General features: G+C 37.5%; 1 protein-coding gene across 6 annotated transcripts in view; it reads left to right on the forward strand.

Moving 5' to 3' along the window:
* Positions 1 to 5,889: 5,889 nt before the first annotated feature.
* PRDM1 (PR/SET domain 1) overlaps positions 5,890 to 21,356 on the forward strand; it is a 126,431-nt gene continuing 110,964 nt past the window's right edge. For all 6 annotated transcript variants that reach the window (XM_061623473.1, XM_061623477.1, XM_061623485.1 and 3 more), the window contains exons 1-3: positions 5,890 to 6,553; positions 7,212 to 7,319; positions 7,994 to 8,031. The gene's annotated coding sequence lies outside the window, so the exon portion shown is untranslated. The remainder of the gene's footprint in view (positions 6,554 to 7,211; positions 7,320 to 7,993; positions 8,032 to 21,356) is intronic.

The raw sequence follows: 21,356 nt of genomic DNA on the forward strand, positions 1-21,356 counted from the left end.
GAATAATGCCAAATTGAAATGTAGTAGTTTATCAGAAATTGCCTTAAACCAGGGGTTCAGGTTCCTAAAGTAGTCCACAGACCTCCAGTGGTCTCTGAGCTTCATTCAGGTGGTCCATGGCAGAAAGTTTTAATTTAAAAAAAAAACCTTTAGGATCTAGCACAGTGCATTACAATTCCTAAACGGCAGACAGAAAATCATTAAGTGGTCCTCCAAGATCCTCAGCCTTCAAGATCCTTCAAGTGGCCCAGGAGAAAAAAGTTTGGGAACCACTGCCTTACACTGTCTAATCCTCTTCACAAATCTATTAAGTCTACGATCATATGCACTTACTTGGTAGTTAGTCACATTTTTTAATTAAACATGTAGTGTACATATGCTTTGTTTTTGAGTTAATAAACATGCATAGGATTAACTGCATGAGTTATAGGGAAATTGCAACCTATCCATGCTTATTCAGAAGCCCTGGGAGCTTATTCCCAGGTAGGTAGGTATAGTATTGCAGCATTTTAAACAGTATTAAATCCAGGTTCTCTGTCTTAACATGCTTGTAGATAAGGCTTTTTAACTCTTAGCAGAAACTGTTGGATAGTAATATATCATGTAGGAAGCCACCTGGGTGTGTACACTCAACTAAAAGATAGGGTAGAAGTGGGAGTGGGATGAATACACACATACAATACAAGAAAGCTGATTCAAATAACCTTGTGTAGTTAGTCTACATGACTAAGAGTAGTTTTCTTTTTTTATTATTCAGACACAAGGTCTTAATGCCTTATTTATTTATTCATTCATTCAGTTGATTTTGGCAGAAAAATTAAGATTGCTAGAGACTATAAACTAGTTTAAAATAATGCTGCTAGAATACTAATTGGAGCAGGGTGACAGGAACATAAGCAGCTTCAGGTTTCAGGTCTGTTTCTGAGCACAGTAATATGTTATGTGTTTCACCTTTAAAGCCCTAAATGGCGTAGGTCTGGACCTGGGCACCTGAAGGTAACCTGTTCCAATATTAGCCTGTCTGGGTACTAAGGTTTACATGTATACTAAGGTCAGCCAGGTGCCACCACTAGCAGAAGAGCTTTCCCCAGACAGGCTTGCCTAGCACCTATTTTGGTGTCTTTTTGGCACCAGGTGCCCAAAACGTGAGATGGTATTAGTTGATGCTGCAAATGTGTTGTTTTACTCTTGTTTTTGTTTCCTGTTTTAAGTTTTGTGTTTGTTTTTTTTGTAATTGACCTTTAGACATCCTGAACCTAAGCTACTATCTTCTACCATATTATTCTGTCTATACCTTAGGGCCTAAGATCTAATGAAGAAGCCCTTATTTCATCCCAACATGAGTGGAAGCTAGGTTAGTAGGGATGCATCAAAAAGCCCTTTCTGTGGCTTTTCTTAAGTTGTGAAACTTTCTGCCATGAGAGGTTTGTATGGTGCTTGTCTTCTTAACTTTCATGCCTAGACAATTTTGTTCAGGCAAACTTTTTACTAACGTTGGGGCTTTAATCTGCCACTGTTTTAATTAATTATCAAGCTGCTTATTGTTGTTGATGATGATGATGGTTGATTGTTCTTTGAATATAGTGACCTGCATTGAGCACTACTCTTTAAAGTCGGTAGGTAGAATATAAATTATTCTGATAAATAAATAGATATATTAAATCATCCCAAAGTGTTTGTACTGAAGGGAGGATATAAATTTATTAAACAAAGCAAATATTTAAAATTTTCCCATTGAAATCCATGAAATTTAAACATGTTTAACTTTGGCTAGATCATGCCCTTTATCTTTAGACATGATAAAAATAGGGAAAGGTGTAATGGAACAGTGAATACCATAAAGCTGGCTCACTGGGCACTTGTATTTAAGGATGTACTTTTACATAACAAAAGGACATTACAGAATGCTGGAATTAATGGGCAAATTAACAGTTTAAAGGACATTTTGTTCATGCAAGACATAATGATTGTGTGGCACTCCCTACAACAGGAAACTGTTGAAGCACTACAGAATCAAAAAGAAATTTAAACTTTTATGCAGAGCTTGGAAAAGTTACTTTTTTGAACTACAACTCCCATCAGCCCAATCCAGTGGCCATGCTGGCTGGGGCTGATGGGAGCTGTAGTTCAAAAAAGTAACTTTTCCAAGCTCTGCGTATGGGTAGGTCTTCTAAATGCAGTTTCAATAACTACAGGATAAAATTGAAGGCTATCAAGCCTCGGTGTTCTGGACTTAAGCCTGGCCAGAAAATTATTCTATAATAAAGCATTACAAAACATATGCTGGCTTTTTTCTTTTCTTTTCACGTGTTATTGGAAGTGCTGTTGCTAGCAGCTGTCAAAGAAAGGAATGACTTTAAAACCTGTCTTCTTTGAGAGCCAAGGCTTTTATTGCCTTTGTGTTTTCAGAATCATTCTTTTATGTAATGTTTGTGGAACCTCAGGGATGTCTCATTAACTGGCATTATGATTGCCTAGTGTTACTTTAAAAAGTAAGGGGAAACGAGCCACACTTTCTGATGTGTCATCTCCATGTTGTTTTGCAACATTCATATGCTATGGTCAGCACGAGATGACGCAGGCTGTACTGACTATAACTGCTGTTTTTATTATGATATCCCTGGGGAATGTATGTTGCTGCATGTGACTGCATTAAACCAAAAACATGAGAAATGCAATGCCTGATCTGTGATGATGGTGAGAAGGCAAAAGCTTATTGGTACAGCTTGTACGAATGCAGTTGTACTGTTCTCATTGAACAAATGAGCCATGAGATTGTTCAACTCACTCCTCAGACACAATCTTGCAGGGTGGCCATAGACAAGCCCCACCTCTCCTAAGGGGACAATCATACTGGTCTTAGATGTAGTCACATGTAATTTGGCTCTCACGACAAAGGCCTGTCTAGGATGTCTTTGGCTGCCATTGGGAAGTCTTCAGATATGACGCTAGCCAGGTTTCCAGAGACCAGGAGCAGCTACCAATAAGGCCCTCTCTTGAGTTCCTGCCAAATATACTGTAGATGTTGGCAGGACAGACAGAAGGACTTCTCACAATAATCTTAAAATCCAGGCAGGCTCATATGGGAGAATGTAGTCTTTGTTGGTCATAATCAGCACTTTGAATTGTGCCCAGACACAGACTAGTACCTGAGCTGTTGCGACATGCTTCCTGTAATCAAAGCACAGAGAAAGAAATGTCTATACTTTATCTTAATATATATATTTCACAATAGAAAAAGAATATTTTCCTCCTCTAGTATATCAGTTTTTCCTTAGGATAGCTGAGTCAAATTTTCAAAAATAAAAACCATTGTGGAGTTGCGGGAATTATTCATCATGCTGACATTACCCCTTCAGTTCTGGGGTCCAAGACATATTCTGTGGAACTGTGATGTTCATAAAAATTGTGAAACCCTTGACCAGGTGGCTGTTTTTTTAAAAAACAAAACAGCTGTTTCTAAAATATTATCTCTCTATATATAATCCTAATGTTTCAGAAAGAAAGAAGAATTGAATGCAGGGGTGGATGTGATGGTGTAAAAAATAAAGATTATTGTGCAGTAAATAAATAAAAACATACATCAAAATGAACTTCAATGTCACTAGCAAATATACAAGTGATAATCAAATGGAATTGACCATTCCCAAACCAACATTGCACATTAAACCATGGTTTAGCATTGCAAGGATGAGCCACAGCAAGTCTCAGGCTGTCTCCACCTTTAGCATAACTGCAAGGAGGAGTTTGGAAGTTTTCACTTCCATTTTAGACTAACCCCAGCTTGATGTGGTCCAAACCCAGCCAAACTGCAGTTAGCTTTAACTATGGTTAGTGGAACAAGTCAACTTTAAACCATATTTTATGAAGCTCGTTTATTGTCACTAACTATAGTTAAGAGCTAAGATTCACACTGTTTAGGGTTTGGATATCATGCCAAACTGTTGATAAACAATAACAGAAGCAAAAGCTTCTTGCAATTCTTCTCTCAGATACACCAAAAGAGTGGGGAACACATGAATCCAAGGCTGACTATGGCTTGTACTCAAAATACAAACCAAGGTGGTGTGTGGACCAGCTCATAATCTTATAACCATTGAATCTAGGCCTCACAGACAGTATGTTCATATGTTGGAAACATTTGTGTTCAGTTCCTGAAACTTACACTAGGCCAGATGTATCCTGCTCTAAATAAGGGTTATGTCATTTACTTGCAAGTATTTTGTAGTATGTGATCAAGCTTTAGTAGCAGCCCTTCAGAGAATGAAAGATGGCAGGAAATCATGAAATCACATGAACCTCATTCTTTAAGTGAAGGTACATCTTTCAGTTGCAAAATTAGCATATGCTTTGCTTGTGAAAAATCTCAAGGTCAACCCCTGGCATTGTCAGGGTAGGGCTGGGGAAGAAAATCCTGTCTTTAATACTGCAGAGCTATTGCCAGATTGTGTTGAAAACACTGTCTTAGGCTGCCCTAACACAAATTTATCGGGGAGTGCCATTGAATCCAATGGAGCTTTTTTCTGAGTAGGCATATATTGGATTGTAGCCTTTGTTGGACCAATGGTTTGATTCAGTATATAAAGCAGCATCCATTTTCTGTGTGAATTGTGAATAGTATCTCATGCAATCTGGCAAAGCACTTCAGTTTCTGAAAGATGCTTATCACAACCACCCAAGGGCATATTGTTTGATAAATCATTCACCAAGGGCAAAGGAGGCCTTCCAAAAACATGGAAGCTTATAATTCCATTCCCCATCAATTTGGTTTTATTAAAAGGGTTAACTAAACTTTTTTCCACTAACTCCCAACTACCTTAAACCTAATTTCCACCTCAGGAATTACCATTATTGTCTATCTGGTTCTACTCTCATTCTGGAATTTTTCTTTCTTTCTTTTTGTGCCTGTATTTGGAATACAGAACATTTACTTAGAACAAGAAAAGCTTCACATGTTTACACGGAAGTTGTTTTTTAAAAAACATAATGGGGAGATGTACACAGGCAAAGTGGGATATCAGCATGCTTCCGATATTCCTAAAAGTAGCCACCTAAAAATGAAGAGGCATTGTAGAATAGACGCGCTATCCTGCTTCACAAATATACACCTCTCTAGGCTGTAATCCAATACACACTTACCTGGGAATAAGTCCCACTGAACCCAATGGAGCTTACTTCTGAGTAGACATGTACTGGATTGCAGCCTAAAGTGGGATCGCCCCTGTAAAGTCTCAAAGTGAAAATACAAACCCTACCTAGAGCAGGCAAGGCTGTTAAAGCCCGCTAGAAAAGGGAGGAAAGCGGACTTGGGGGGCGATATTGGGAAAGGTCTGCACCATTTCCCATCGCAATGTAACCCACCAGCCACGTGTGATAGTCAACCGGAGACTAGGAGAACCCTTTGAGAAAGTGTATCTAGTGCCTAAGATACAAGCCACAGCAGGTCACAAGTCTCGCAAGCCTGAAAACGTAGCTCTTCAGCAGCGTTGCAAATCGAAGTTCGCGTCGTTACTTCAAAATAAATTTTATAAAACAACTGTCATGTTGAGGTTTCTTATGTAAACGAAGCCCTTTCCCACACCCTTTTCTTTTGTAAGGAAACTGCAATGTCATTTTCCCCAAACAGGTAAAATGGGGGGGGGGGAAGGTCTCCCTTCCACGCTTTCTTCCCCTGTTCAAATTCCCCCAGGATCAAGCCTCAGTCGAACCAAAGTGAAAGTGAATGAATCAAGCAGCTTTTTTTTCTCTTTAAACAGGAAAAGGGGGGGGAGGCTGGCACGTGACTGACGGGAAACTGCCCAATCAGACAGAGATTTGGGAAGGAATGTGGGGAGAGTTTTTAAACGGAGGGGGGGAGAGAGACACTGTCAATGTGAAGTTGCCGGGGCAAATAACTCGGCACGTGGCTTGTGCCGTGCGAGCTCGTCAGCGAAGGCTCTCAGACGCACAGCTGAGTGCCTCCCCCCCTGTCCAAAACCTTCCCCCCACACACACACGGCGGAACTGAACTCCCCTGGTTTTGTGCGTGTGTGTCGCCTCATTCTCTTTTCTCTTACTCACCAGCCCACGAGCCTGACGCTCACAGGGGTCCTCACACACAGACACACACGGGCGATATTGTGCGTCCGAGAGGGAAACTGCCTCGTCAGGTCGGGAAGGAAAAGGCATGAGAGGGAATCGCTCACAGGGGAATTGCCGGTTTCTCTGAGGAGACGGGCGCGTTATGTTTTACACACATTTCTGATTCTGCTTCCCAACCGAGTCGGTTTTGAGATACATCCTCCATGTAATCATTCCTAGTCCAGGGGACCAGTAGCAGTCTCAGCACGGTTCCCACCTCCTCCTCCTCTGGTCTTCATCCCCCAGACCGGCCGGCGCGCTCCCTCCCTCGTTCTCCGACCTCCTTGCGCGGTTGGGTCCACTTCGCGGACGTGGTGGTTGCTCTCGTCTGCACATACACCCCGTCACCCTCCGCGTGCAATGCTGTATTTGCTTAGCGAGATGAGGCCGGGGGTTTCCTGCTCTTGGGATACAGCCTAGCGGGAAGAGTCAGGTAAGTCGCCCCGGTTGTTGATGTACGGATGCATGCTTTCCTTGGGGGAGGGAGGCTGTCTAGCGTGTTTTGTCCTGAAGTCAACCTGGAATGGGGTGGGGAAGAACTGCATGTGGCTCTGGGTAAAAGATGCGTCTTTATTCGGAGTCAGTTCTACACTCACTGGGAATTCAGTGGGTCTTACTCCAGAGTAGGCATAAGCTACGTGTCCCACTGGGGCTAGGCTCCAAGACTTGTAAACCCAAATACATTCTGACCAGTTTTCCTTACGTGTATCTTTTCATTAATTTCCTTGAAAATAAGCCCCCCTGAAGCTTGCTTCCAGTTGCGCATGCTTAGAATCACAGCCTTACCTTTTTATTTTCAAGTTTCTGGGTCATAAGGCTGTGTTTTTAAACATATATTGAACCCCTCTCCTCCCCTCTCCCCCAGTATGTTTCACCTAAAATCAGCACTAAACCTGCCCAGGATTATAGAAATGCTTCTTTGCTTTCCTCATCTTTGTCTATTCTGATTTTTTGGTTTCTAAGGAATTTCTCTTCAACCTGAGTGAAGGTATGTTTGTGTAACCAGACACTGAGACTTGCTGTCTGATAGAGAATTAACTCAGACCTCACCAAAGCTTGCTTTGCATTCAATAGAGGTGTTTGTTTTTCAGGTTTAAAGCTCCAGACTGAAGGAGGAGGTGGCAAAAGAAACTCTGAAAAAGGAACCATTGGGAATATTTTTAATTCCTTCCTTGAAATCCGACTGGATTTTGGAGCAGGTGGGATGTGTTCTACTGGAGGTGGGGAGTAGGGGAGAAGAAAGTAACAAATACTGTAACTCTTTGGGATTCTGGAGCACTTTCTTTCTAATCTTCAGAAAATATAGTATTGGATTCTTCTCTCTCTTTTTTTGTACAATAACCCTTGATTTAAATATATTTCACATATCAGATCTGTTAGTTTAGAGCAATAGATTCTCTCCAGGATTAACTTTTTAAAACATGTGATTTTTGAGGAACTGCTGTAGTAATAAAAGTGAACAGTTCTGTTTGGCGGGGGGGGGGAACACACAAAAACGAACACATTTAATTCCTTCAAGGGACAATCCATTTGTGGGGGAGGGTGGAGCATGTGGAACAGACAAGCAGTTTTAACTGTTAACCTTTATTGTGAAATTATAAATGAAACTTTCCCGGCTCTTTCTGTTTTTCGATAGGTTTCCCCCCCCCCTTTCTCTACAGGATTATGGTAGATAAAATTTAAGCGATTGTTCTATTTAGGTAATGGAAGACTATTGTTGATCATTAAAAACAATATGTCAACAGGAAGCTTCCTGTTTGTATAATTCAAACAGTAGGAAACTAACTGGTTTGAAAGGGGGGGAATAGGAAAGAAAGTGAGTAGATAAAATTATATTCTGATTCATTAGGACTCTGTTTGCTTTCCCCTTTAGATCATTTTTTGAAAGCACTAGAAGAAGATTTGGAAAAGGTAAGACATGCTATAACCAAAGATTAAAAACCAAGGCCATGTCATGTGGCTACTTACCATCCCTGTAAACGTTATCAATTGGTTTAGCTGATCTCTTGAACAAGGCTACATTTCATAAGAACTATTTAGCTATAATGTATTTAGCAAAGATACAATTCATTTTATGTATACATCTTATATTACGGAGCATGAATGGTACCCATTTCCTTTTTTTATGTCTGTAATTGATAACTGGAATGAAAAGTAACACATATTGCTTGTTGATTTCATAATGAAATTACCATCTTGACACTTCTAAGTTGATCTAAAATGAACTTCTTGTCATGGTGTAAATGTACATGGTCAGTATGTTCAATATCAGAGGTAATGAAAGCTCTAAAATGGTAAATCAGGGTTCATAAAGATTTTATTTCATACTTCTTATATTTAAACATGCAAGTACTTAATGTAGTTGTTTCTAATGAGTTATTTAATTGCTTGTGCATAGTTAGCTTGCTGTTGTCTGTCAGTTCATAGGATTGCAGCCAAAAAGATAGTGTCTAAAAAGGTACTATTGCAGATTCTTTGTGGCCTAGTGTAGCAAATCATAATAAATGACATTGTTTATTCTCAGTAAATTTTGTTCAGTTACAGTTAAGTCTCATTCAATTATTTTCTCCTTCACGTGATTGTGTCTGCCAACAACAAGTGAACTCATTTGCTGAGCTGAAGAATTTGGGCATAAGGCCAATCTAAACATTGTAAAATGACATGGATAATATTATCTAACAACTCTTTATCAAACAATAGTTGACTTTAATAAGCTTACTTGCAATTTATCCCCGTTTAACACAGTAGGTCTTGCTTTTGAATATACATGCATAGGATCAGGCTTTGCGATCTGACAGTACAATCCTATACATGATTACTCAGAATTAAGTCTCACTGAATTCAATGGGGATTACTTTATTGTAAGTATGCTGCAATCCTTTGTACACATTTCAAAATTATTTCAAAATTATTTGGAGATTTTGGCAAATGTGATCTTCCAAACTGTGTATGTGACAGTTGAAAAGTAATTTATACTGAATTATTTTCATTTGCAATTTTTAAAAATATTTTAACTAAGTCTATACATATTTGCATTTGGAAATATATTTAATTCCTTAAAACAGTATAATTAGTGGGAAAATGTAATGCAAATATTTGAATATGTATTAATTTGCCAACTTGGTGAATAGTACTGAAGATATAATGCAGTAAATCTGCTACTGTTTCTAAAAGATTTAAGATTTTGGAAAATGAGCTTTATTTATGAATATGCATCTGTTATGTTAAAAGAGGAATGCATATTTCATGAACATTACCTTAAAACGAATTATGTAACAGTTTCTAAGTGGCACTCTGGATGAAATAATGTAATGAATTATCTGTTCATTTTGTTTACATGTATAACCCAGTTCAAGGTAGGCATTCATGTTCTGTGAACATGATCTGTACATTTTTGTTGCTTTAAAAATATTCTGAGTACACACAATCAATGTTAATAGCAGACCTTGGAAAAGTTACTTTTTTAACTACAACTCCCATCAGCCTAATCCAGTGGCCATGCTGACTGGGGCTGAAGGGAGTTGTAGTTCAAAAAAGCAACTTTTCCAAGCTCTGGTTAATAGTTGTAAGTTTATCAATATTGCTTGACATCATTACATTATGTGTACAAATATGCATTCACTTAAATACTGCAGTACGCTAATACTGTGCTAAATGCATCGTTATTCATCTTTGAAATGACTAAAGTAATTTTAGTACAACAAAACTCAAATCATTTCGCGGTCCATCAAACTGACAATATTTACACCAACAAGCAAGGGTGAAAACTTATCAGAAATCTATTTATAACAGAGTATACATGAAGATGTATAGTTGCTTAACAGGTTTACTGTTGATCTTTACAGTAAGCATGGGAGTAAAAATGTTGTACCTTTTTTTTACAAACTCCTATACAGAACCTGAAGTAATTGGTGCTGAAGCACAACCATGTAATTACCAGGGCAAACAACAACAACAACAATCAATACAGGGAATGTAATTGGCATAGTATAGCAGAAGTATTAATTTCAGTCCCTAATGCTACAGATTAAGAAGTGCAATCCATCTAGTTTCGACAAGGCTTCTACATAACCCTCTTTGAAATGAACTGAGTCTGTGGTTGGTAGACTGTTCTCTAAGTGATTCCATCTGATATGAATATAAATATCTGATAACTGTTAGTGTAAGCATTGTAAATCAACATAATTTATTTTCTTGGCACTGGACGGTTTAAATAGCATGTCAATTATTTTCTATCCTTTTCGCTACTTAAGAAAACTGTAGTAAATAGCTGTCATTGAGCTTTGACTTTAAAAGTTTAGCAGTGATTATTGTTCTATATCACATACACCCTCTTTTTTTGCTGGCAACCATCTCATTTTCTTTACAATTGGTGCTTTTCTTCTTGGTTTGACTGCTAGACAAATGTTTGCTTCTCCAATTATTCAGTGTTTGGGTTGTCTTTTCAGTCCACAAGGCATGTGCCTAAGCATGAAACAAGATAGGTACTGCAGTAGTAACTAAGATTTTCCCCTACTGTTGTGCCACAAGTCTAAGCATATTTACATGGAAGTTAGTGAATATATTTTAGTGGAATATACTTCCAGGTAAGAATGTTAATCCACATTCCTAATAACATACTAAATTAGCATTGTTCTCAGGAAATCATTCTTATAATAGAATTTAAATTATGCTTGATTTTTCAATTGCAGTGTAAAGGAATTAGATATACACAGCAGACTTTTTATCTCATCACAAACTGCTTTTGAAACTCCCTTGAATTTCAAAAGCAAGTTACTATGAAACAAAATTCAAATGCCCTGCGGAACACCCAGGACATTTTTTTGCAAGACATGAGGTAAAATCGATACTTATACATGGTTCTGTGTGGTCCATTTAAATGTTCTTAATGAACTAGCCTGTTTGCATGCAGCATTATACTACTAGCAATATATGGAGGGAAGCCATGTTGACATTTAACCACTGCATGCAAGGAAGCCTTCAAATATGCAACATAAATTTGTTTTGAATGATGATCATATGCCCATAGTGTTTATCTTTTCCTTTGGTTATAGCTAAACAAATTAGTTTGAATCGCTATTTAGCAATGGATAGCAAATTTTTGAGAAATAGTCTATTATGGAAAGTTGGAAAGGATTAGAATTTATGGGAATTAAAAATATACTTGGTAGCTAGTGTTTACTTATGGGATTAGAACTGCTGGGATAATATTTACATTAGCCATAGTAGAAATTTTGATTCATAAGTGGATCATTATTTAATTGGCAAGGCACACTGTAGAAATCTTGGATGTAATCCTTGGTTAGTATTAGTTTGCCTAGTTTCATTAAAAGCAATGTATGTTGAGAAACAAATATCAGAGCAGGTTAGCCTTGTATTTGTTCTTGGATTAAACTGATTTCCTTTAATGTATTTGCCAATACATTAAAGTTTTACTATGATCTTTCAATCCACATTCCAGAAGCATGCAAGGATAAAAGAAGGATTTCCACCATCCCTCCTCATTCATCTCACCTATGCAGCCTTTGGTTGACTTTTGTTTTAGGCTAAAGCATACTCTGCATTAATCATATCTTCTATAATCTCCCTAAAAGCCATTCAAAGTTTGTATCCTCCTTAAAGTCAGACTTTTTAAATCACACCCGAACAGTAGCTTCTACATATTTAGAAGCACTCCGTACTTGTATAGTTTACCACATGGAGATGTTTTATAAATGGCTTCCTGGTAATACTGCATTTGTGATTAAAGGTTCCTAAACAGTTGTGTTGGCAACTCTCTTATTATCAGCTTGTTTGGTGTAAAGGAGTTTAGGGACTGCCTTGTACATATACTTCTCTCTGAAAAATTTGTCTGTATTAGTTCTGGAAAACATCCTTTTCTGAGTTGTCATAACCACTGTGGGTCAAAATAAATCAAGACTCTCAATTTGTCAATCTTCTATTAAGACAATTTCTTCTATATTAAAAATGTATTATGTCAATGGGAAATAAATGGGAGAATTATTTATTTCAGTTAGGTTTTGAGCACTTGTGAAGACAGTTATGAAAACCAGCTTTAGTGATTTAGGAATAGCTTGTGCTATTTAATTAACATGTAGTTTGAAGCATCAATTTACTTAAACAGTATTCAATAAAAAAATGCAAACATGAGAGGGATATATTGTATTTATGTTTACAGTTTGAAAGTGGGTATCGCTACCAAGCTTCCTTTTTTGTTTATCTGATTTCCTAACAGCAAGCAAAAGTAGTTCTCAGTTACTTGCCATGATGGATCTTTTTTACAAAGAAAACAGTATAAAGAAAAATATACCACATATAATATTACTGTAATTGCTGAACCTATGTCTGAAAAATACCAAGGGGCCAATTTAATACTTTTTAAATGCTTTTTTTTTTGCATGAACTCTCTGTTTATGCTTTTCTGATAATGTTCTTTTTCGTGGCTCCAGCAAATGCTGTCTGTGGTTTTAGACAGTTATTATTAAACTAAATGGAAGACCTTCATGTTTTTAATTTTGGGGAAATATGTACTAGGAGATTTGCACAGTATTTGTTAAGTTGCCCTGTTTATAAGACACTCAGAAGAACGTCTTGCTGGCACTGTTTTTTGGTAAATGAACAAAAAATCAACAGCAATAGACATAAAACTAACTTTGTGTGGTGTTGCAAAGGATGATGCATAACAAAAAAAAAAAATCCTGATACGGTGGATTGTTTTAATAATAAATGACAATATAGATGCTGATATTTATGTACACTATGTATCAATCTTTGGGTTTTATCACAATCTATGGTCCAAATGAATTATGTCGAAGGATAGCCTATCTGTGTGTACCTTGCCATGAAATAATAAATTCAGAGAGTATTAATTTAAACCTCAAAGTCTAGTCCTATTGATTAATCAGATATTTCATTGTAGACTAGTGTTGTGCTGTTTTCTTGTTTGTATGTTCCTTGCATCCCTTTATTGTTGCTTGATATATGTACATGAAAGCAGAATATACATTTTCTGTGCAAATAAATACCTCTTGATTATTTTATACCCAATGACCTGATGATGTTTCAAACTGATACTACACTGGGTGGATGTTTCATGGGAATTGGTGCCCTTCCATTCATAGAAGGGCTTTTGATCCATCAGAGGTGTCTACTAATGGAAGATGTTAGAGGTGATTTTTCCAATTTCTTCTCTCCCTGCAGTCTCCCAAAAATCGGCTTGAGAGGGTTGGGGAGCTTCAGGTCATGACAGAAGGTGGCATGGGGAAGAAGACACTGGCAAAAATTGCTTTCCCCCCCTTCTTTTATTAGATACCTCTGTTGCATCAAAAGTGCTTTCACGACTACAAGGGCACCAATTGGATTCAACCTATTATAACGACTATCTGAAGGCCTAGGTCTTATGGGAACAAATAATGTGAAAAAGATCTAAGGTTAACAGATTGCCCTCAATGTTCCTTTTAATATCCTCACAAATCTGGAGTTCAGATTTCTGGTTCCTGGTTACAATATATTGTGTTTAATAAAACAGACGTTTCACTTACTACTTATCTAAACTCAGTTTAGATAAAACCCAGCAGTGCAGATCTGACTTCCAAAATGGCTGAAGAGCCAAACTCAACACTGTGTGACCATTTCTGAAATATGCTTACTTCCTGAATCTCTGACCCTGAAGAAGCTGTATCATACCTAGTAATTATCCTGAATTTTTATTTAGCCCAACAAACTGCAGTGAGGGGTAATGTTCTGGTAGAGTAACAAATTAGTAGCTTTACCATTTTGTTGCATTCATAAAACCTACCATGTGTTCATTATCTTTCTATTTTTTATTTTCATGCATCTCTGACTAAACAAGGCCACATGTGTATGACTTTAATATATGTGGCATGGTTTTATATGTTTTGCCTGTCAATATGACTTTTGATCAAGAGAGGTTAAAGATTTAAATGTAATTTGGCAGATAACATAAACCACTTGCAATCCTACTTCCTTTTATAAAGTGAAAGTGTTAGGCTATGTTCTCACATCATGCTATATCACTTCAGGATGTTTCATGGGAAGTGATTCATAAATTAAACAAATAAATGTTAAACCATAGTTAAATGTGAATAGGCAGCATATACAAGCACTCTGCTCATTCTCATTAAACCATGTTTAAAAATAAACTATTGTTAAATATGATGTATGAGCCATGCCTTATTCTGGTAGAGTCGTGTTTTTGTCTTCTGTGAGGGGGGGGAATAGTTTTTATTTAAAAATGCTTGACTTGAAACAAAATGTTCTCTATAAGGAAAGAAGTCAGTGGATTTTATTGAATGTTTAATTCCTATGAACAAAAAAGATATGTTTAAAGGAAAGACACTTTTTATAAATGCTTTTCATGATTACGCTTTTAAAATGTAATATTCTTCATTGGAATAAAAATATTAAAGGGTTTAAAAATAATAGTGAAGATAGGTCTAAACACAAAATTCAAGATTACATTTATCATTGAACATTATTTAAAACTTTCAACACAATCCTTTGTATATGTACTCAGAAGTTGGTGGGTTTAGAATTGCAACCTTACAGTTTTGTACACATGTAACCCGATTCACTGGGGTCAATCCACACATGGAAATAGCTGGACTGGAAACCGAATATTGAAAAAGTGGGTTGTATCCAATGGTGTCTCTAACCTGGACAGTAAAGCTTCTGTTAGTTAGAATGGAAAGCAAAGCAATTTTTAGTGATTCCAGCTCCACAGTTCCCATGCCTCCTAAATGTGCTGCAGAGAGATGGGGGACCTTCCAGAGCAGATTTAGGAAGGACATGGGGCTGTAGGGGGAAGGATCAAGTATTTGAAAATTAATTCCTTCCCTGTTCTGCTGATGGAAGCCTTACTGTCACATCACTGAACACAGCCCAATGCTGCTTTCATGGTTCTCATGATAGGATTTCAGATACACCATTTGGCCCAGCAAGTACACTTTGCTTTATTGCATAGAGTTGTGTGCACCATGTTCTACAAATGGCCAACACTGTGACAACACTGACCACTTCTTTGGAGAATATTGGGTTTCAGTCCTGGTCTCCCTTTTGCCTATCCATTATGTCTATCTGTTGGGTAGAGTCATGTAAACAGAACTTCATGTGCCACAGTAAGTGAATATTATAAACCTGTTTTTTAAACAATCTGAATGAGTGATATGGACCTAACTGAAAAAGCTAGTGTGGATGGCATGGCAACAAACAATATTGCACCAGTATTGCAGAAAGATACACCATAACTTTTCTATTTTCCACCCAATCCGTTCCATTGGAGGTTAAGTGGAGAAATCTTGATTTACATGAAAAAAGCAAAACTAGCACTACATAAGAAAGTGATGCATTTTATGTTGACATAACAGTTCGTATGACATTCCAATTTATTTATTAATTAAAATATTTTATACTGCTTTTAATTTACAGAAATACCAAAGCAGTTTACATAAAAATAAAACATAACTAATTCAATATTTATTTTTATATAATATGTGTTTTCCATTTTAATATATAGCTAGTGCCTTAAATATGCTTAATAAGGTGATTAACTTATTTTACATATTCAGACACATCACTTTAGTTTTGGTTAACCTTTTGCAATAAAACCCAGTTTAAAAGTGATAATGTGCACAATATATTCTTAATTTGGCCAGAATCCATGAACCAACGATTTATACATGCTCAAGAAGGATTTAGGCTTGTGTTTTCTGGAGAACTCTCCTCTCCCTACCTCAAAAAAACATCCCATGCACACAGAGCCACTTTTGGGACTGAAGGGATTTTCAAAAACAGTTTCCGATATCTATGTCTTCATTTGTCCCAACCCGGAACAAAAATTCAATAATAAAATGTTAGTGTCACAAGACTCTTGGTTATTTTTGCTTTTCCAAGGGGAGGGGCAGGAAACAAAACTTCCACTGTGCATGCTCAAGTGCTTGAGTGTACCTAAAGTATCTCTTTGGATCCCAGCCAATAACTTTTTTTCCCTAAGATTGCAGCTTCCCAAATAGGTTCCTCATTGCTATAAATCTCAATCCAGTTTTCTAAGATAAAAAATATATTATCTACAATCTGTCTTAACAAAAATGGAATTACATCTTTTCTCTCTCAAAGTAAGTTTTATAAATCATCTTTTTATATAGTGTGTACTTTAAAAACTGACATGGAGTTAGTGGATGGGCTTTCCCAATGATTATATGATGTTAAAGCCAGGCAACAGCTTTCTGCCCTGTTTTGTTATTCAAGGCTGAAGAAAATAATAGGTGCTGTTTGGAAGTAGGAGCTGCCCTTCTAGCCTATGTGTTTCTTCAAACCTCCCAGGCATTTGTGGATTTATGTTGTATTTTTTAAAAAAAAATAGCAGGAGGCTGCTTTTCAACATAAGAAACTTTAGCAATTAATAATAATTAAAACATCTTTTGTATTCTAACCTCAAATGTGGAAGTCAATCTTATTTTTTTTTAAAAAATGGCATTTCATCAAATGTATTAAGAAACAAGAGTGACTGTGACTGCACTAATATTTTTGCTTCTTTTTTCTCTGTTAGTTACATTTATTTCTAATGTATTTTTAACAAGAATATAAAATGCTATCCTATTCCTAAGCCTTGAAATAAAAGTCTGACCTTTGTGGTAGGGGAAAAATGTACATTCTTTTCTTCCTTTGTTTTATTTAAAATATCCATTGCCCCGAACAGCAGACTTACTGCATGAGTCTTGGAAAGTATGTGATGTACAATTTTCTTTTAGCTTCACTTTTTTGTGATGGTACATAGAAATAGAAGTTTACTGAATAATGTTTTTCCAGGAGAGGTAGTTCCAAAAATATTTTTAATTAATGAAGGAAAATTCTAGTTGTATGACTATTTTGTGGTAGTTTGTATTGAAGTGTTTTTACATAAAGACTCATTTACATATATTGTACACAATCCTATACTGGGAAAAAATGTTGAAACACATTGCTACATATACAAAATAAGAAGTACAGTATATGTGTGTTCCCTTTTGGACTACTGTGTAGTCCAGGATGTGGAACCTGTGGCCCTCCATATGTTGCTGGCCCATGACTGCCATTACCTGCAACCAGTGCCATGCTGACTGAGGCTGACAGAGCCCAAAAACCTTTATTACAGGGTTAATACATGGAAAGATTCTCATTTATCATAACAGAATTTATTCCTACCCCCTCCTGCTGCTCACCTCAGTGCATGTGCATGAGCTCCAGTGCATATAGGTGGACTGTTACCAGGACTGGGATTCCTGTGTCTGCCTCCAGCTGTCTTACCTCCACTATACTTGTTTGTTGACCAAGCAGAGAGGGCAGATTGGATGAAGATTGGGGAGGTGCACATAAATCCACCTTTCCCTGTAATGCCCTTGTTTTATGCTTGTGTGTATGCCTGTTAAAAGCACATCACAGTAGGAAGAGGAGAACAGGGTTCTGTAATCTCCATATCTGCCATCAGAGAACTTGTGACCCTTCAGGAGTTGTTTTATGCTACTTGAAAGTTCCTCCAAGCCTGCAGATACTACCCTCATATGCATCGGTAGTGTTGTTTTGCATACACTCCACAGTTGGTTACACACTTTGCCTATACACTCCATACTTGGATGATGAGTTTATTAGTAGTATATAAACTGCAAGGCTGCATATGGCTTTTCTATGACGGTGGCATTATAGAGGTTCTATTGTCAATGGTGCCTTGTGTGTAGGTGCGTGTGTTTTCACTCTGCCATGGAATCTAGATAACCAGTTTTGGCTCGTTTTTGTAGTGCTTCAAGTGAACCCCAGAAAAGCCAAAACTCTGCCTGGGAAATGGAACTAACATTACTGTGTTAATTTTGAGCACATTTTTGGTATGGCTGCCATGCACACTGAATAGCTGAGGCTTATATTGCCTGCCTCCTCCCCAAGTTTGGAATGGTTCTTTAAGACTATGCTACTCTCTATATCATTAGACAGTATGTTTTTAGGTAATTATATTATGGGCTAAATCCTACTAGGGGCCCATCCATACGACTGTATAATCTGCAATGTTATTGCTTAGTGTCCTCATTAATTCACCATTGTCCATATGACATTGCAAGCTAGTACGGATTATCACATTCACAAATCAGCATTAGAAATACCACTGAAAAACCAATATGCTTTCAATCACATTAATGTCAGTGTGCTTGGACACAATGCCTCAGACTTTCCTGCAATAGGCAGTCCATGGATGTTCCTTCCCCCAAATAGCCAGTTGCATTTCTGGTACTGAAGTTGGATCCATCCTCTGTCCACACCTCCTCTTTCATTCTTACAGTCCATTCCTGTTTCTGGTACAGAACTGGGGTACTTCCTCCCTCTGGCTACTGTAACTGTATTGCATTGTTTGTTTTAAAAAAAACCCACTGTTATTTTGCAATCAAACATAAAATCAAATGTTTAATTAATAATATTTCCACTTAAAAGCTATTTTGTGATATTACGCAAACAATTCATCGAAAACACAGAGTTTAAAGGAAGTTTTTAACTGAGCTTCTTTGGGCTGATAGGGGGAAAGGGGAGGGAGAGGAGCAAGCTCTAGTACTTTAATGTGGCTTTGATCTTGCAGCCAATCCAGCAGCAGGCAAAGCCTTTCTTTTCCTGCCCAACAGCTGATGGGGAGGGGGGAGGGAGGGAGGCAAACAAACCAAAGAGCCAGGCAGCCAGATCTCTCTCTCTCTCTCTCTCTCTCTCTCTCTCTCTCTCTCTCTGTGTGTGTGTGTGTGTGTGTGTGTAAGTGCATGCATTGTCAGTTGTGTTCTTTTCCTCTGAGCCTGACCAATCTGGGTCCTCCCTTTGCTAACTTGAAACTGAATGACAGATGATCCCTTGCTTTCTTCCATGGTGGGTGGTGGAGGATCTAATACAATTTGGGAGGAGGAGGTACAAAAAGGAGATTTGATGGGTTCACTGGGCAGAAGGAAAGCCCTTTCAAAATGGTAAAAGCAGGAGATAGTGGAAAACAATCGAACACGGAAAGGGATTTGCCTCCCAATTTGACAAATTCAGTGGAATCTGGAGTAACCAGCGGCTCTCATCCTTAGTGTGCACTATGTTATATGTGACAGCCTAGAAGTTTATTTTGCTTGCACTTGGGAGGGGTCCATTAACTATGTCTTTTTCACATTCATAAACCTGCGCATGAGTAGGAATTTTAAAAAATATACATTTCTGCGCTCTTCCGATAAGCAAAATGACTGTTATGGACCAATCACTGAAAAGGGGTGGACTTAGGGGACTGGCCAATGGTAAAGCAATTTAGAAAAAAAAGCCCACATGTATGGATGCTTGAAAATCAGGTTTTCACAATATAAATTCGACCACAAACAGGACATGTATGGATCGTGAGACCACCAACCAAATATGGAAAACATGGATTTTGCCGTTAGGTATGGCTGGGCCTAAGTCATACTAACAAGTCCATTGATTTCAATAGATCTACTCTGATTATGACTTAGTAGGATTCAACCCTATGATTATTGGTTGTCATTAACAAAGAGAGAAGGGAATGTTTTTGCTGCAGTTATAAGCACTGGTGGAACATAACCATTTTAGGAATGTATACCTGTGAATCTATAATACAGAAGTAGCTCTTTGTGTACTTTTACTTCCAGTAATTGTAGTCAAAGTCTAGAAAATGTTGCTGATGTACTGGGGATAGAGAAGGAGAAAGGGTCCATGTAGCTTATCCACCCTAACCTTTCAACTTTTCTCATTGTTAGCCAAGCTTTCACTAAAAGAGAGTCAAAACCAGAAAACGGTTGTGCAATGATTTCCCCCTCCTCCTTCTAAAGATTCTATTATCTAGTGTGTGTTTAATCAGTTCAGGATGTAGCAGCCTGAAGTGTGATAAGAAAAAAAAGAGAAACTGGAAATGAGCGTTTTATAATTAAATTCTGAAACTGGCTAATCTTTCAGTCAAAACTAATGACATTGAAAAGGTTGATGAGTTTAACTAACTTATATTGGTAAGAAGATTTTATAAAATTAGACCTAAAACAAAACCACCAGCAAGACCACCCCGCAAAAATCCAAACAGGAACAGATGATTGCATTCCAGTTTTCTTACAACTAACAAGAAAGTATATTGTGAATGAGTAAGGCTTTTAGTACTCAGTGCAATGCCTTAATTAATCACACTGCTGATCTTGCATATATGGCTCTGTTTCATTTGGGATGTGGGGAATGGGAGGGGAGAATCCAACTGAGCACGAGCAAAACTGGACTCTGAACTGGGCTCCTGCTGGGAGGAAGGGTAGGATATAAATCAAATAATAAATAAAATAAATAAATAATAAATATCTAAACTTTTATAAACATTGTAAGTGGTTGTTGTTATGTGCCTTCAAGTCGATTACGACTTATGGTGACCCTATGAATCGGTGACCTCCAAGAGCATCTGTCATGAACCGCCCTGTTCAGATCTTATACGTTCAGGTCTGTAGCTTTCTTTATGGAATCAATCCATCTCTTGTTTGGCCTTCCTCTTTTTCTACTCCCTTCTATTTTTCCCAGCATGATGGTCTTTTCTAGTGAATCATGTCTTCTCATGATGTGTCCAAAGTATGATAACCTCAGTTTCATCATTTTAGCTTTTAGTGACAGTTCTGGTTTAATTTGTTATAACACCCAATTATTTGTCTTTTTTGCAGTCCACGGTATGCACAAAGCTCACCTCCAACACCACATTTCAAATTGTGGATTTTTCTCTTACCCGCTTTTTTCACTGTCCAACTTTCACATCCATACATAGAGATCGGGAATACTGTGGTCTGAGTGATCTTGACTTTGGTGTTCAGTGATACATCTTTGCATTTGAGGACCTTTTCTAGTTCTCTCATAGCTGCCCTCTCCAGTCCTAGACTTCTTCTGATTACTTGACTATTGTCTCCATTTTGGTTAATGACTGTGCCGAGGTATTGATAATCCTTGACAAGTTCAATGTCCTCATTGTCAACTTTAAAGTTACATAAATCTTCTGTTGTCATTAGTTTAGTTTTTTTGACGTTCAGCTGTAGTCCTGCTTTTGTGCTTTCCTCTTTAACTTTCATCAGCATTCTTTTCAAATCATTACTGGTTTCTGCTAATAGTATGATATCGTGTGCATATCTTAAATTATTGATATTTCTTCCTCCAATTTTCACACCTCCTTCATCTTGGTCCAATCCTGCTTTCCGTATGATATGTTC

The sequence above is a fragment of the Rhineura floridana genome, chromosome 4 (genome assembly GCF_030035675.1).
Source record: "Rhineura floridana isolate rRhiFlo1 chromosome 4, rRhiFlo1.hap2, whole genome shotgun sequence".
Classification (NCBI taxonomy): Eukaryota; Metazoa; Chordata; class Lepidosauria; order Squamata; family Rhineuridae; genus Rhineura; species Rhineura floridana.